The sequence below is a fragment of the Camellia sinensis genome, chromosome 14, assembly GCF_055761805.1.
Source record: "Camellia sinensis isolate YWXY chromosome 14, ASM5576180v1, whole genome shotgun sequence".
In the NCBI taxonomy this organism is placed as follows: domain Eukaryota; kingdom Viridiplantae; phylum Streptophyta; class Magnoliopsida; order Ericales; family Theaceae; genus Camellia; species Camellia sinensis.
In genome coordinates this window covers 80,686,177-80,699,385 of record NC_138974.1, presented here as the reverse complement: position 1 = coordinate 80,699,385, position 13,209 = coordinate 80,686,177, and the positions used below count along the sequence as shown (strand labels likewise).

Genomic DNA, 13,209 nt, shown 5'->3' with positions numbered 1-13,209 from the left:
TCTCTGAATGACCGGCCATGCACCAGGAAAAACATTGAGGTGATGACAAATAAAGCTTGGATCGATGCCGGGCATGTCATAGGGCGACCATTCGAAGACTTCGTTATTTGCCATCAAGAACTTTACCATCTCGGTTCTTTCTTGGGCGGTAAGGCTTGATCCGAGCAAAAAGAACTTGTTTGAAATTTCCGTGTCAATCCGCACTTCTACCAACTCTTCAACAGCTTGTCCTCAGCCTTGGAGACCACATCTTCAAGGACTCCTTGATCCTCCGGTCCTTCGATCATTTGGACGAAGCCTTTGGCAGCCCAGCTCCAGTTCACTGCCACGAAGCATTGCTTCGACATGACTTGATCGCCTCAAATTTCCTCAATTTCCCCCATAGCCGAGGAGAATCTCATAACCTGGTGGTAAGTCGACGCTACAGCTTGTATAGCGTGAAGCCATCCCCTACCGAGGATCAGATTATACATAGACGGCACCTGCAGTACCCAAAACTCCACCTGCTTGACCACCGTTCCGGTTGACTGGTAAAATTATCTTTCCCAAAGGCTATTCCGGTTGCGAGTTGAAACCTACCAGTGGCGAAGTCACCGGAGCCAAGTCTGTATCACAGAGTTTGAGTTGCTTGAACGCATCGTAGTACATAATCTCAACCGAACTTCCTTGGTCAATTAAGATGCGCTTGACATCGAACTCTTTGATGCGAAGAATGACCACTAGGGCGTCGTTGTGTGGCATTTGAATGCGCTCCAGGTCCCTGGTAAAGAAACTAATCACGCCTTTTTGCTCGGTCTTCCCCCTTTTGATCGCGGACTAGACTGACACAACTTCCCTCATGTGTTTAGCCTTTTTGATCATTCATCGGAGCTCGCATACACACGCCGGCTCCACTATGTCGTGGATCACATTAACCACTCCTTGAGGGGGCGCCTCCAAGTCATCCGGTCCATGCGGATCAACCGGGGCGGGATGCGCGGCCGTAACTCCCCCATCAATGTAAAGATCCAAGTGTCCGGCTACGACTAACTCCTCCAAGTGTTGCTTCAGAGGCAAACAGTCCTCTGTCCGGTGTCCTCGCTCCCGGTGATATGTGCAACGGTACCGTGGATTGAAGCCCTTTTGCGCGTCACCTATCTTAGCAGGAAACCGGACGTAATCCTCGTCACGGATTTCACTAAGTATGCGATAGATTGGAATTTTGAAGACCGTGGTGATACCCGTCCGAGCTTTCAACCTTCTGTTCACATCAGCTACGTCATCGCGGGGGTATTCAGCTCGGTCATTCCGACGACCCCTTCTCCAGTTCCGATGATTTGATCCACAGTCAGATTCCTCGGCGCGATCATTTGGTCAATTAGACTCTTGTCCGACCGCGTGTACCTTGCCAGCCGACCTCTTGTCTGTTACCACCGGAGTTGTCTTCGCGATGGATGCCGCCGCATTGTCTTCTACCCGGATGTTCTCATTGATGCGCTGCATTAGTTGGCCCATGGATGTCCGCTGGTTCATGGTAAGCGAGTCCCGCAGCCTATGTCCGACCGGGAGATCGCGCTTATATTGGGTGATTGCCAGGTTGATCGGGCAATCTAAAATCTCGTTGAAGGTTTCCCAGTATCTGGAGTTGTATGCCTTAAGTGTGTCGCTCGACTCCATTTTGACATTGAGAAGGTGGCCCACCTCCTTCGGTGTTTTGGTGTTGGTCTTGAAACGAGTCACAAATGCTTCCACCAACTGTTGCCATCTTTCGATGCTTCCCTCTAGCAGCCTCTCAAACCATTTACAGCCCAGCTCACCAAAACTTGATGGGAAGATAAGGCTCATAAGAGGGTCATTGCGCCTATGTCCGGCCATGACTTGCCGGAAGTGGCTTACATGCATGTATGGATCGGTCTTTCCATCGTAGAGTGTAAACTTGGGCTAGTGGAAGCCCGTGGGGAGATGAGTGGTTTCTATCTCAAGAGAGAAAGGAGTGGCGCTCAGCCGCGCCAAATCTGTGTCTAGATGGAGAGGCACGACTGGGCGGGGTGGTGGCATTATGACCTCTTCACTGGCGCGACTGCCGTAAGATAGCCGCTGGAGCGCCGGCACCCTTTGAGTCTCCCGCTGGCAAGCCCGCTCTTCAAGACTGCCTGCAAGTCCTCTGAGTGAGCAGAATAAGAATACCTCGACGTCGTCGCTGGACGTGAGGGTTGATAGGTACTATCTTGCGCGCTAGACTTCTCTACAAGCGCGTCGGATTCTCCAACCCTGTAGCTTCTGGTGATAGAAAGGGAGGGAGTGTGCCGTTGGCTCTGACTGCCTGAACGGCGTGGTTGGTTGCGCTCACTGTGGTCTTTCATTCCAGCAACACCCTTCCCTTTGACATGCCATTTGAGATATTCCATCTCCGTCGCCATTCTCCGAATGAAGGCGTCTTGGTCCCTTAACTTGTGCTCTAGATGCCTGGCATGCGATTCTCGTCGTCGCTGGTGCCCGTCTGTATAGCGACCCCGGTCTTTTCCCATTTGATTATTGTATCCGGACTGTTCCGTAGATTCTGTCATTGTATATTGTTGTTGTTGTTGTTCCTTATTTTCTCTTTTGGAATTATAGGATGTGTTGGGCAGGTTTGTTCAGGTTGGTTGGGTTTAGAAACCAAGTGTTGCTGTCCAGAATTTTGGTTATTCGCTCGAGCGAGGAGTTTGTCGCTCGAGCGAGATGTTGTTTTGGTTCTTCGCTCGAGCCGGGGTTTGGTAGCTCGAGCGAGAGTTTGCGTCTGGGTTGGACCTGTAGCTTTGCATTCTTGGCTCGAGCGAGCTTTTCTTCGCTCGAGCGAGTTAGTTTGTTCTTCGCTCGAGCAATAGTTCCTTCACTCGAGCGTGAGTCTGGTTTCAGACCTGAGGGTTTGAGTTCTTCGCTCGATCGAGCTTTCTTTCGCTCGAGCGAGCTTTTGGGTTGTTGGCTCGAGCAAGGCTTCCTTGGCTCGAGCGTAGATTCTCTGTGTCTGGTCGCTCGAGCGACCAAGTCTTTGCTCGAGCGAGCCTGTCCAGTTTAAATACACAGCAGCGGGATTTGATCAGTCTTTTTCATATTCTTTTGATTCCAAACCCTAGGTTCGACCTCTCTCTCTCCCTACTCACCTTCTCTCTTAGGTTTGATCTGTTTAGAGAGTGTTTCAACCCTAGTTGCTTTATTAAAAAGATAGAGGGAGTCAAGAGCTTTCATTTAATCTGAACATTTGGCAATTTGGAGCATTTTGGTCTTTGGGCACTCATCTCTGTCTTCACCATTTGGGTTGTTTTCTCTGAGGTAGGGATTTCCTACTCCAATTTATAGGTTACGTTCTAAGTTTTGGTATTTTAATATGTTGGGAATACTTTGGTAAATTTTGGGAAAAGCCCTAGTTGAATTATTGAATTGATTTGTATAAGTAATTCATGGAATTGGGAAAAGATGATTAAATTCATGGAATTGGGGAATTCATTGATTAAATGGCATAATTGGATAATTTGTATCATTTGTCTATTGAATTGTGGACATAGTTATTTTCATTTTAGAAATAACTGTTTTGGGCTATCGGTGGAGGATAGTCGTGATTGTTGTAGACATTGCATGTGGATTAGGATTAACTGAAACTAATCACATTGGTTAAGTCATAAATTTTGACTATTGCATTGATAGAGAATAAGTGTATTGACTGAGCATTGCATTTGCATACATTGTTTTGTGTGTGGGAGGAGATAGGGGATGTACTCCACGGTTTAGGGGAAGATAGGGGATGGACCTCTAAACCGGATTTTGTTTGGGAGGAGATAGGGGATGTACTCCACGGTTTAGGGGAAGATAGGGGATGGACCTCTAAACCGGATTTTGTTTGGGAGGAGATAGGGGATGGACTCCATTAGCATCACTTTTATGTGTGCTTATTTATATAGAAGTGTTTTATTGATACAGCACTAAAATGTGTATCAATCTGGAAGTATGAAGTGTTTTGATTTATTTGAGCTTGAGTCTCATTTGTTTGTTGATATTGGAAGGATGTGAATACGATATATATAATTCACTGTTGTAAGTTTGGCCAGGTTCTGAGCCATGTTGATAAAACTGGGAAGTAAAACGTATCTTAGACAATAGTGTCATGAGACTGTAAAATGAAGTAATTGATTATCCTGGTTAACCATCTGTTGAATGCTATTGCTTTATTCGTTACTTATATGTGGTTTAGTATATTTCTACTGGGCTGTGGCTCACCCTTTATGGGAACATCATTTTCAGGTTCAGGGGATAAGCTACCTCCAATGACTTAGCTTGGAAGGACTTGGATTCTGAAGACTATTTTTCTGTTGTTTGCTTTTATTTGTTAGTACATGTAAACACTCAAGCCTAGGGCTTTTCTTGTATTGAGTTAGAACTCGTATTTTTGTATCCAAGTGTTGGCTTGGAAAGATGTAAGCCTGTAGGGCATTTTATTCGATTATTTAGTAATACTCTGATGAATGAATTAATAAAATGTCTTCTTTAAATAATGCATGTTGATGATATATAATGGGTTAATTTTGAGGGCGTTACAGTCTGGGCTTCGAGAGTTACTGAAACTTCTACCGCGCTTATCCCGCGCGTCTCTTGAATGTCCTCCTGGCGAAGTCTCAAGGCTCGCCATGTTTGGAACGGCGGGGAGTCCGTCTCTCCGTCTGGCTGACTCCGAGGTAACACCGTCGATGGCGGACAACGGTATCTCGTGGTTGTTCGCCATGGAAGGCGATCAGATGAGCTTGAAAGACAAGGTTTTGTCTATTAAACATTCCCACAGACGGCGCCAATTGTACGGGGAGCAAATATTCTGCGGAGCCCGTACTCATTTCGTCCAAGCTCCTTGTCTGTCCGATCGACCTGGGAGCATAACGGCAGTGAGCTACCCAGCGGTGTGTGGCCGGAAAACCCCTCCAACGGTCAAGTTAGCACACACTCAAGGATATAGAGAGAGAATAGGGAGTTTTCTGTTTTAGGTTGTTCTCACCAAAAAATGTTCCATCTCCAGCATGGGGGGCGCAGTCCAGTGTTGAAATTATAATATTCTGCGTAACCCATATTCTTTTAATAATATCAATTTTATATTGAAATTATATAATATTTGATCAATTTTATTCTGTTGTCAACTGTTGTCTATAATTAAGCAAAAGTTACTAACGTGGCACTAAAATTTCATTTGAAACTTTATTTTGCCCCCAAAACTGTATCAAAATTATCAATCAGACCTCTAAATATATATAAATAAATAAAATTAAAGGTAAAATACAAAATACACTCTTTGAGATTTGCTTAAAATATGAATTGTTCTCTATAGTTTTGGAAATCACAAATACACCTTATAATTTTTTATTTAACAAAATTAATGGAAAAAATAAAATTTCTACTTACTCTCTTATACAATAATAAAATTATATGAATTAATTGAAATATATTTCTAACATCATTAACCATTAATTGACTTTATAATTTATTAATAAAATGGGTCATTTGTTATGCGATTAGAAATTTGAACAGGTGAAATGTAATTTCCAGAACTACAGGAGACAATTCATATTTTAAGTAACTACAAGGAGTATATTTGCAATTTACCCTAAATTTTTTAATATTTAATAATAATTTTCATCATTCAATATTGTTTTCCAAATCTCAGAAGAAAATATTTCTCTCAAAATATGTATGGTCTAAATTTTTACCCATACAATTTTCTACCTACTATTAGTTATATTAAGATTAATTTGCAAGATAAACTAGTTGCAATTGCTAAAGAAGAGAGAGAGAGAGAGAGAGAGAGAGAGAGAGAGAGAGTTAGTAGACTTAATTTTGGGCTCAATTAGAGGTAGTTTGGGATAATTTAAATAAGTGCACTTTTTGACTTTTTATAAAATATGAGCTGGATTTGAAGTGATGTGGTAGAAAAATTTTGTGACTTAAATAAGATGATATGACTTAAATAAGATAGTGACTTTTTAACTTTTTAACTTTTTTAGATTATGACAAATAAGGCCTTAGTTTTTCTGGAGTCAACTCCAAGTAATTTGAGACTCAAGGCAACTTACTGTTTTAGCCTAAAAATCAAAAAAAAAAATTAAAATAATTAAAAAAACAAACATACATACTATACAAAAAAAATTCAAAAAATTTATTCCCTCTACTTTTTACATTTTTTTTTTTTTTTTTGGTAAAAGGTCAAAAAATTATCTCAAATATATTAGTTTTTTTACCTCATATTTTTGTCAAAAAATTAAAAAATTACTAAAATAGCTTTCCCAAGTGACGATTTTAAATGAAGTTTTTTTTTTTTTTAATAATTGTTTCTTGCAAATATTATTTAAAATTTAATTTTCCCACCTTTTCTAGATGAAAACTATTATCCGTTTGGGATCTATATTAGCTTTTTGGCTTTTTGGATATTTTAGCCTAAGGAAAAAGTTCGTTTGGATTGAGCTTTTTGGCTTTTTTTATTTTTGTGACAAAACAAATAAAATGATTATAGTTTGAATGGGACACTTTGTCTTATGGACTTTTTAGCCTATTTTATCTTTTTGTGGTCAATTTAGCCAAAAAGCCAAATTAGTCTACATGCCAAACGTAGGCTAAGTGTTGTATGGTTTCGCATAAATTAATAAGTATACACTTTTTATCTTTTTGAAGTCACATCACCTCTCTATTTTTTTATACATCTTTTCATAAAAATTCAAAAAATACACTTATTTAGATCATCTCAAACCACTCATTAATACTTTAACTTTTAATGAAAAGATGTGAAATGTGATAGAGAGGTGATGTGACCCAAATAAAAGTTGATGTAGCCCCAAAAAAGATAAAAAGATGTGCTATTCTAACACATCGCAAACAAGGCGTTAAATTGAGTTGTTTGAGATGATCCAAATAAGTGTATTTTTTGACTTTTTATGAAAAGATGTACAGAAAAATAGAGAGGTGATGTGACCCAAATAAGTGCACTTATTTGGGAGATGCTATTTTTTCTATTTATTATTATTATTATTATTAAAGGTCAAATTGATATTTTGGGAGGCAATAAAATAAATTCAAAATAAGTTTTAGTGTCACATCAACAACTTCTGCTTAATTATAAATGTATGCTAATGGGATAAGTAAAATTGATGCAAAAATAAATAGTTCATATATAAAATTATATTATTAAAAAAATATGAGATAAATTGATTTTTCAATACTAAATTTTAGGGGCAAAATAAAATTTCCTTTTAAATCAAACATTTTACTTAAATTTAAAATCAAATTACATGTAAAAACTAATTGAGTCCAAAATTCTAAATCTACTCTATCTCTTTCTCTCTCTCTCTCAATAATTCTAACTATCTTATCTTTCAGATTAATTTTAATAGGACTGATCTGTAACGCCCTCAAAATAAACCCATAATAACCATAACATTAACATGCATTTATAAAAGAAAATGAATCATTTGAGTTATTCATCAGAGTATTCTTATTGAAAGACATCACATGTAACATCCTGCAACATCAAAATAAATGCCCTAAGGGCTTACATCTTTCCAAGCTAACACTTGGACACAAAAAGGATGAGTACTAACTCATTTACAAGTTAAGCCCTAGGCTTGAATGTTTACATGAAATCTCAAAAATAACAAAATAAAACATAGAACTAAAGACAAGCCTTCAAAATCTCAAACATCAAATCCTTCCAGGCTAAGTCCGTGGAGGTAGCTTATCACCTGAACCTGAAAATGATGTTCCCATAAAGGGTGAGCCACAGCCCAGTAGAAAAATACTAAACCAAATATAAGCATTGAATAAAGCTATAGCATTCTATAGATGGTTAACAAAGATAATCAATTTTATCGTTAAACAGTCCCATGACACTAATGTCTAAGACACATTTCACTTTCCATTATTATCAACATGGCTCAGAACCTGGCCAACTTACAACAGTGAATTGTATATCATATTCACATTACTTCCAATATCAACAAAACAAACGAGACTCATGCTCGTATCAAAACACTTCATACTTCCCATTTGATACACATTTTAGTGCTGTATCAATAATCATGTAAAAACACTTCAATATAATAAGCACACATAAAAATGGTGCTAATGGAGTCCATCCCCTATCTCCTCCCAAACAAAATCCGGTTTAGAGGTCCATCCCCTATCTTCCCCTAAACCGTGGAGTACATCCCCTATCTCCTCCCAAACAATATGCATATGCAATGCTCAATCAATACATGTAATTTTCTGTATTAATTCGATAGTCTAAATTTATGACTTAAACAAATTGATTAGTTTCAATTTTCCCTAATCCGCATGCAATATCTACAACAAGCACGACTATCCTCCACCGATAGCCCAAAACAGTTATTTCTAGTCTCGAAAAATAAATATACCAACAATTCAATAGGCGAGTGATTTATATTAACCAACCACACCATTTAATCAATATATTCCCCAATTTCATGGATTTAACCAAATTCCCCAATTTCATTAAATTAATTACTCAAATCAATTTAGCAATTCAACTAGGTTTTGTTCCCAAAATTTTCAAAGTGTCCCCAACCTATCAAAATACCAAACTTAGAACAAAACATATAAATTGGAGTAGGAAAATCCCTACCTCGAAGAAAATGACCCGTATGGAGAAGATGGAGATGAAGACCAAAGACCCACGTGCTCCAAATCCCAAGTTTCTCAGATTAAAACAAAGCTCTCGCGAAGCTCTACCTTTCTTCCAAAGGAACTAGGGTAGAAGACCACCGGAAATAGATCAAATCTTGGAGAGAAGGTAAGAGTAGAGAGAGAAACTCTCAAGGGGCGGTTTTTAAAAGTTAAGAGATGAAAAGTAGGTCAAAAAGTGATCAGAAAAGTGAAATCACGGACTGATGTAGTCGACTCTACGCTCGAGCGTAGAAAGCCCCGCTCGAGCGTAAGACACAGAATCATGCTCGAGCGTGAAGAAAGCCGCTCGAGCGTCGATTGCACCCTTTCAGAAGTTTTGCAGGCGCTGCACCCGCTCGAGCGTCAAACTCCCCGCTCGAGCGGAGGAGCAAAAACAAGGGATCACGCTCGAGCGTAAAAACTACCGCTCGAGCGGAAGAACTGCAGAGCAAAATACTGGGAGATGGAAAATCCCGCTCGAGCGTCAAAACTCCCGCTCGAGCGGAGAAGCAACAACGAAGGGCCCGCTCGAGCGTTAAAACCTCCGCTCGAGCGTGAAGGCCAAAAATCTGGGCATCACCTATTGGCATCAAAATTCATCCAACCTGTACCAGACCCGTCCAACACAACCTATACTTCAAATACAAAGAGATTAAAGGACAACAACAACCAATAAATAATGACAGGATCTACGGAGCCTAAGTCCGGATACAATAATCTAAAGAGAAAAGACCGGGGTCGCTATAGATCAATTAGTACTAGGTTGAAAATCGTGTTGGTAAAAAATCTAGACCGCGCGTATTTTGAAAGAAACATATTCTTTTGAGATTTTCGTAGCAATATAGAATGATTAAATATTCAAATTTATTTATGTTTATAAATTTAGGGGTCAATTGATATTTTGGAGTTAGTTTGGGATAAAATGAAGTTCTAATGTAACATTAGTAATTTTCATTTGACCATAGTTGGCGGTCGACGGCAAGAGTAAAAATTGATTCAAAATCAAATAGTTTAGGTGTAAAATTAACATTATTAAAATAACATGTGTTGAAATGATTTTTGAGTGATAGTTTAGAGAGCAAAATAATTTTTTTTTTCTATTTTTTAATATGCATACATATCATTTGATTCATTAATTTAAATGGCAATTGACAACGTTTTAGAATCAATATGCCATTGAATTTCAGAATTAAGATTTTTGTGTCATCTTTCATCTTATTTCAAAGTTTAATTTTAACAATATTCATAATCAAAGTTAAGTTTCTATATCACTTCTTCCAAAGTTGGGGTCATTTTATCATATAAATTATTTTGAGACTTTAATATATTTTTTGCAATAAAATTTTCACGTTAGAGACAAAAACACTTGCTCCATAAAACTCTTATATGTTACAAGGAAATGAATTTCACTAAATTTTTCATATTATACGTGATTTACACAATAAATATGATTGGTTCATATGAGTTAATGCAGTTTTCAAGTTCCATATTGTGCATCTATACCTTATCTAAATAAAGTAAATGCCAAAATTGCTATGGTACATGGTCAAATTGGTGACACAATATTCACCAAGGGTTACGCGCAACTCACGTTAGAACAAAAATAGACCAAAGCATGCTCTATAAAATGTTGCCCTAGAGACCTCTTAACCCGCATCCTCCTTATTTAACAAATTCAATCTATTCTAAACCATCCTCCTCAATCAATAAATCCACACTACTCTAAAACATGGCAAGACCTACCCTTCAATTGCTTCTCCTGGCCCTCTATGTCTTGTACATTTCGAGTACAGGTGAGTCCACAACCCTGGCAAATATTGTTAAGGCCCGCACTGCGTTGACGACAAGCTTAGCAACAGCTGGATCCATAAAAGCAAATATGTTGAAGCTAAAAACCCTTAAGGGACTTAAGGCCACAGATTCCGAAGTCTTGAAGGATTGCTTGGGTCATGTTGAAGAAAGTGTGGACAAACTTAGCCAATCAGTACGAGAGATTAAGTTCTTGGGCCAAGTCAAGGGTGACAAGTTTGTTTTTCACAAGGGCAACGTGCAAACTTGGACTAGTGCTGCCTTAACTGAAATAGATGATTGTGAGGAAGGATTGTCAAGCAAAGCTATAGATAGTAAAATTAAGGGCTCCATACAAGGACAGGTCACTGATGCTAAGAAACTTATTAGTAATGCACTAGCAACAATTAACCAATTGGCACAATGAGCCATACCAACAATGTTTGAATTGCAAAAGGTTCAGATGACACATAGTATGCGGGGGATCGACTTTATGTCGTTTGTTTTTACCATGAAGATTTTATTTTGAGACCTTATATGGAACTTTAAAATATGTGATATGACACGTGGTTAAAAAAATCATAATTATTAGTTTCTTGTGGTTTTGTTTTATTTATTTAAGAATATGAATTAAGAGGATGCAAAAGTAACATAAGAAACGTTATTTTTCAAAATGCGTATTAAATGATTTATCAATTAAAGTGGCACTCGACGACTCTTCAAAATTAATATATAATTGAATTTTGTATTCAAGTGGTTTTGTCATCGTTCATATTGTTTCAAAGTTTAATTTTAACAATATTATCACTTTTTCGAGACTGGAGCCATTCAATCATATGAATTATTTTGAGACCTTAGTATATAAGGATTTTTTTGTTTGTCTATTAGGAGTCACAACCACCCTTAACCTTAGTGTACCTTCATTGAGAATAGAAAAATTCGTACCATCTACACTTATCTCAAGCTCTTAAACCTGAGTCCTATAAAAATAAAATAAACAAATGAGTCTGGAGATGCATTAATTGTTATTTCTTTATTTTTCCTTTACTCAATTGCATGAGACTCATCAAGGGTTGGTGGTATATCTTGTTTGAACATCTTGTCACTCTATTTTATTTAGTTATTAAAATAAGCTACACAAATGCACGATGCTTCTTATCTAATGTTTTACCAAGAAGTTAAAAGGACAATTTGTTAGAAAAAATCAGATCTTCAAGTTTGCAGTCTTGGAGAACCTCTAACGAAATGGTAAAATCTACTTATTTCAAATTGCGTTGTGACGTCAGTTTTTCAAGACAATATTTTTTTGTCCACCAGATAATGTGCACAATGTTATTGCGAATTCGATTCCAAGATACCCTTGAGATGAATAAGAGAACCAAGACACTAATTTTCAAGTTTACAATAAGTCGATATTAGAAATTAGCAAAATCATAAAGCTAATTTCGGAGAGAGTTAGAATTGCAACGATAATTCTGAATTCGGAGAAATGTTTTTTCGGGTTGGACCATTGCATATTTATAGGCCAAGAGGCACACTATGAATGAATGTGGTGTACCCATTTGGGTATGAGTGCATTACACTCAAACATTTTCAGGTTCAATTTGATCCGTCAGATCTGTGATTGTATAATTGATCGTATCGTCGGGAATATAGACTTTCCACCCCATTTTCAGGTTGTCTAACATTCCATTCCACCCCATTCAAAGGTGTGTGGAAATATAGACTTTCAATAATATTTTTTTTTTTTTGATCAGCAAAGAAAAATTTCATTTAAACAACATGAAATTAAAAGTACAGGAAGATGACATGCATCAAGAGAGATTCGGAAAGTATAAAAATACCCCTACTACTGCTACTCGCATCCATACAACCAACCCTTTAGCCTCTCGATTTTTTAAACAAAAAAAGTTAAGAAGAAATTAACTAGAAAATAAAATACAAGAATTCCCACATAATCAACCCACCAAACACCTAAAACAAACCAAATTAACTAAACCAACACCCAAGCTGCCCGAACCACCCAAACTAAAGTCTAATCACCAACCCACTCTGCCAAGACCCACACCTCTACAGCTACAACTCCCAAAGCCTTCATCACCCACGCCTACTCTGTTGCCCACGCCACCCCTAAGATGCTGCAACTCCCAACACCTAGAGCCTGCGCTGCTGCCCACGCCGCAAGTCCTACACCAGCCACACCTAAGCTATTAACTGGACCGAGAAGGCTCCATAGCCAACACTGGGAAAAAAACTTGAAGATGCTTCACTGCTGCCCACGCCACAAGCAACCACTCCCATGCTGCAACTCCCCCGCTGCAACTCGAGAAGACTCCAAGCTACTTCAACTCCCCTGCTGAAACTTGGCATTGCAGCTCCAACATTAGCTGCCGAAAATAGAACAACACCCACTGCCACCACTAAACTCACCCACAGATCAACTCCCACCAGGACTTCTTCTTACACCTCTCTTCTTGCTCACACCCACTGCAGCCCCATGCACCGACCAATGCCCACTGCAGACCCATGCACCGCCGGGACACCTCTATACACCGACTGCAGACCCATGCACCGACCAACTCTCACTACAGACCCATGCACCGCCGGGACACCTCTAAAAATTAGGAATAAGTTCACCCCTCAAACTCTCACTCGAATAGGAGCGCTCGAATGAAAAACCAGACAGATCTGGATCAACTACGACACCCAAGTTCCGCCCAAACAAAGCATCAATACAAAGAAATAATTTCAATG

General features: G+C 38.7%; 1 pseudogene; it reads left to right on the top strand.

Moving 5' to 3' along the window:
• The first annotated feature begins 10,396 nt into the window (after positions 1 to 10,396).
• LOC145807118 (21 kDa protein pseudogene) lies at positions 10,397 to 10,882 on the top strand (annotated as a pseudogene).
• The last annotated feature ends 2,327 nt before the right edge of the window (positions 10,883 to 13,209 follow it).